Here is a 5,880-nt window from a genome sequence, read left to right on the forward strand (position 1 = left end):
CCTTTCGTTTCGATGCAAGATCCCTTGCATTGAAATGGATAGCTATCCTTAAGTTAGTAAGCTTTCTATCACCATTGTCATTCAACTCTTACTGCTAACAAGCTTTACAGGCTATGACAAGCTCATCGATACCCGCGAAAGCTTATTTTTGGGCTCAAGCCATGTCGTCCTGATGGAAGGTTCCTTCAGTAGCTTCCTTTGGATATATATGACTACCAAGAACATCAGGACGACATGGCCTTCTCCCCCAAAAATAGATTTTTCGCTTCGCTCAAAATTCGTTTTCTCATCACAATTGATGAAACAGAATGAAATTATGAAGCTTGATTCTTCCTTTTTCGTATCTAATATAGACTTCATTAACGTATCATTAAGTTTACGTTTAAGAATTTTTTCCAATATACAGAAGGAGAAAATTGCCTATCAAAGAAAGCTGGTTTTTTGGTATTTACCCCGTTATAAAGACCATTTTCCGTTAACCCCAGCCATTTCAATCATTGATAAGTAGTGCCATAGCATCTGTACCATGGTCTTCCACTGTTTTGGGTTAGAGTTCTCTTGCGGGAGGGTACATTCGGACACACTATTCTATCTTATTTCTCTTCCTCTTGTTTTGTTAAATTTTTTTTAGTTTATACAGGGGATATTCATTTTAATGTTACTACTATTAAAATATTTTATTTTTCCTTGTTTCCTTTCCTCACTGGGCTATTTTCCCTATTGGAACCCCTTAGTTTATAACATTCTGCTTTTCCAACGAGGGTTGTAGCTTAGCAATTAATAATAATAATAATAATAATAATAATAATAATAATAATACTATAATCCCCTTACTTTACAATTCTCAGAAACTCTAAGGTCACACTACATATAGTGACAATAACAATTTTCTAGAACCTTATTCTAAATACGAGCAGAGTAGCTCCCTTCGGAGACCAGAATAAGCATCTTGAAACTATTTCACAATCCCTATGACAGGCTGCTTAAGAGGAAGAGCCCGTGCTTAACAAAATATCATTGAGAAGCAATCTACTACTACTATTCTGAAGACGGATTTAATTAATAGCAATCTACTGCTACTATTCTGAAGACGGATTTAATTAATAGCAATCTACTGCTACTATTCTGAAGACGGATTTAATTAATAGCAATCTACTGCTACTATTCTGAAGACGGATTTAATTAATAGCAATCTACTGCTACTATTCTGAAGACGGATTTAATTAATAGCAATCTACTGCTACTATTCTGAAGACGGATTTAATTAATAGCAATCTACTGCTACTATTCTGAAGACGGATTTAATTAATAGCAATCTACTGCTACTATTCTGAAGACTGATTTAATTAATAGCAATCTACTGCTACTACTCTGAAAACTGATTTAATTAATATTAGGTTAATCTGGCGTCACATACGGCAGGGTTACTGACGCCGAAGTAGTCTGAATAAAGAGTCAGAAAGGACCGTGGTGTTAATGGAGGAAGATTAAATAGATTAAAGGCGTCTAAAGGTGTTTGCTTTCAGTTCCAGTATCATCCGAAGAGATGCGCACCAGAACGTCAGCCGGGCAAGCCCAGGGACCCCACAGTGGTGCCCAACAACAGCAGTATCCTCCCCAGTAAACAGCTTAAACTCACGTTTCTGGGCTGGGATCGATCTGCTGTCATGCGAATTCTAAGCAGAAGCGTTATCACAGTACTACCCAAGAAGCCTACTGCATAATTGCGACCAGACTACGAGATTGATTTTATATAGGCCTATTTGTTAGCCCAGATTAATTTCGAGAGATCTGGAATTTACTTATTACTTAATAAAAGGTAAACAGTGTTTTGATAAAAATAAATTTACCAAGAAATAGGTCAATTTAGATGGCTGGAGAGCTTACCCAATCAAAATCTAGTTTGCAGCGAAGAATTAAAGCATAAATTAAACTAAAAAATAATTACACTAAAATAAATTAAGATAAATTAAGATAAATTAATATAAATTAAGATGGCAAATAGTAAAATAACATATGATAAACAAGGCTCAGGAAAAGCATTTTCACCAAGTTAGAACTTCCGAAGAAGTTCCACTGATTCGGCGATTTCATTTGAAGATCAGATCACAGAAATTCATTTGATTAAAGAGTAGGATTATGGAAGCTCACTAGATCTATTTATAGATGGCTTTCTGACACAGATTCTATCTATCTATCTATATATTTATCTATCTATATATAATTATGTATGTATGTATGTACGTATGTATGTATGTATGTATGAATGTATATATATATATTATATATATATATATATATATATATATATATATATATATATATATATATACACACATATATGTTTATATACAGTATATATCCATCTAAATATATATATATATATATATATATATATATATATATATATATATATATATATATATACACACACATACATATATATACATATACATAACTACATATATATATACATATATATATATATATATATATATATATATATATATATTTATATATATATATATATATATATGTATATAAATTTATATATTGAAATAATAATGCGCATCATTGTATAACCCAGCAAATAAGGGACGAAATTATCTCTCTCTCTCTCTCTCTCTCTCTCTCTCTCTCTCTCTCTCTCTCTCTCTCTCTCTCTCTCTCTCTCTCTCCATCCTACAGAGCACACTCCCTTAAAATCCGAGCGAGGCAATCGTCCATAAGTCTCATTTAAGCCAAAGTAATCATGTTTATCGCGGCGTTCATTCTAAGGTAATTCAAAGGTAATTGGAGTCCCGGCCAGGGGGGGGGGAGACTCCCCCTGTCCCCCCTCCCCCCAGGAGAGGATCACATTATTCCTCATTCGATTTTCGAGATCCGGAAGAGAGAGAGAGAGAGAGAGAGAGAGAGAGAGAGAGAGAGAGAGAGAGAGAGAGAGAGAGAGAGAGAGAGAGAGAGAGCCTTTTAGGCTCTCCCAATCGCCCCTCATTTGACTCTCTATAAGAACTTCAAACAGAGACTCATGGTAGGGGAAAGGTAGGGGAGAGGTAGAGGAAAGTGGGGACCTGGGGGAGGGGGGATTTAATGTGAAGGAAAGGGGGGGGGGAGTGGCAGGTTAGGGGTGGGGTAATGGTTTGGGGAGATTTTAGATGTGGGTGATATTTTTCTTTTTTCAAGTTTTTTCTTAATAATAATATTATTTTATCTACCTACTTTCTACATACGAACACACACACACACATACACACACACTCTCACACACACACACACACACACATATATATATATATATATATATATATATGTATATATACATATACTCACACAGCTTAAAATTAAAGGATTCTCTCTCTCTCGATAACTTTTTTGGTGTTCCCTTCAAAATGTCAAAAATATAGTAATCAGAGTACCAAGGTCATATATATATATATATATATATATATATATATATGTGTGTGTGTGTGTGTGTGTGTATATATATATATATATATATATATATATATATATATATATATATATATATATATATATATATATATATATAAAGTGTGCGTATAATCTGTTTACAATAAAAAGATTCCGTCTCTCGTAAGATCTTTTTTAGTGTTCCCTTTAAAATGTTAAGGATATTGAGGTCAGGGCAACAAGGATCATCAATTATTTGTTATTTTTGTTTTCGAATGCCTCAGAAGTAAATACTTTAACAGAGGAGCTCAACATCTTATTCACATTATTTTGAAACGTCTTGAAAAAAAATCCATTGTGATGAAATGTTAATTATTTTCTTATCAAGTTTTTATTTCTTTGGCCTTTAGAATTTATAGGAAATACGGGAGCGGTAAAGATCAAAGTCAAAACTCTATGGTAACCTCATACACCCTTGTTATTTTTTCGTTTACTCCTTTAAAATATTTATGAACAACTTTACGCCAAATGTGAAAAAAAAATAGTTACTTCATACGCCCTTGTTAAGTTACTTTTCGTTTACTCCTTTAAAATACCTATGAACTACTTTAGGGCGAATGTGAAAAAATTACTTAATGGGCCCATTTCAAGTTACTTTTCTGTCTACTCTTTTAAAATGTGTATGAACTATTGTACCTATGACCAAATAAAAAAAAAAAAAGTTGATTCTTTAAAATGTTTCTGTCTTTTTTGTGTCTATTCTTTTATAAATGTTTATGAACTATTGTACCTATGACCAAATAAGAAAAAAAAAATAGATTCTTTAAAATGTTTCTGTCCTTTTTCTGCCTACTCTTTTAAAATGTTTATGAACTATTGTACCTACGGGCAAATAAGAAAAAAAGTATATTGTTTTGTCGATTATTTCTTTAAAATGTTTCTATCCTAATGAAGATATTCCTCGCTTAATTTACTTAGCAAAATTGATTGAGTACGTTTGCGTGTGTTTCATATGACAGCCTGATTATAAGACCCAAGTTCAATACGCTGGCCAATAGCCAATGTCGGCCGCCAGCTGCATATTTACTACATCGCTGAAGAATACCTGTGGATTGTAATTGGCAGCTGAGGTGCTTAGGTAGTTTTGAACAGTCAAGTACAGTAATTAAAAGTTGAAGTGCACATACCATTAAAATATGCCGATTCACAATGATCACCGAAATGAGCAGGTAAGATATAAAACGGGACTCAAGAGAAGCTGCTCAACCACACGTCCAGCGAGTAGTTGGCAAATCCTGCCAGGCTACGAGGAGCCTAGGCTAGAAATTGCCTCACAAGCCACATCGGGATAAGTTTCCCGTTGTTCAAAGGAACCTTGAGACTTCCTCGGTTTGTACAGAGCGAAGTAAGCCGGGAAATATGTCTGGTAGAACTTAATAAATGTAAGGATCAGGTGAGGTATTCACGATGAAGACATTTCACAAAATATAAACACGAATTATCTCTTGTTCCATCGATCACAGTGCCATCTTGTATCCAAACTTGTGAACAGGAACCCATACCGTGTTACTGCCGGACAGAAAATCAGTCCTTGTTGGCATAAGAATAGTGGGGTTAAGAAAGCATAACCTCTCACCCGTTGCGCTAATAGCTACAAAAGAGACATGGGAATTTGAAAATTAAACGCATTCTTCATCTAGATATAATCCAATTTCCAGTGAAAAAAAAAAATATCCATCTGGTCCTTCCAACCAAATCTTCTTCTTTCATCTCCTCTATTGGAAAAAATCTACATCAGAAGACCAAGTTCGATCTTTTCTTAAGTTAATCAAATTGTCATTATTTGATGTAGTAGACAGTGAGGAATACTTGGAAAATACTTCACATTTAGAGAGAGATAAAAATAACGGCAACGTTGGACGCAATCCAAGAGTTAGTCTCTATTCAAATGCCAAAGTTAATTTCTGATTCCGGAGTCAATAGCAGTCCACTGGCACTTTCCTGATAACTATGTAGTTTCCCGTGACTTCAATATATTGTTGATTTCTACTTGTTTGCACCTACAAAAAGTCTTTTCATTCAGAACTAGAGGGACACTCAGTAGAGCGCAGACCTTCGCCATGCCAGCTTATTCCTCGACCTTTTGCTCAACCATGACCTTGACATTTGACCTTGACCTTTCAAAATTTAATGATTCCCAGATTTTTGCATAGCATTTAATCTCCGCCAGTTTCATTACGATTAAAATTGTGGTCAGGAAGCTGTTCACGAACAAACAAACACACACAAACAGGGGGTAAAACATAACCTCCTTCCAAATTCGTTGGTGGAGTTGACTATGATAACGTCCAATCAATTTTCGTTTTTAATGGTGATGACAGTAAAGTTTTTGATAAAAAAATATTAAAAATCTTGCTCCGATTACTTCATCAAATCTGGTATCAGATTTGTTAATTTGTTAATTTCCTT

The sequence above is a fragment of the Palaemon carinicauda genome, chromosome 23 (genome assembly GCF_036898095.1).
Source record: "Palaemon carinicauda isolate YSFRI2023 chromosome 23, ASM3689809v2, whole genome shotgun sequence".
Lineage (NCBI taxonomy): Eukaryota > Metazoa > Arthropoda > Malacostraca > Decapoda > Palaemonidae > Palaemon > Palaemon carinicauda.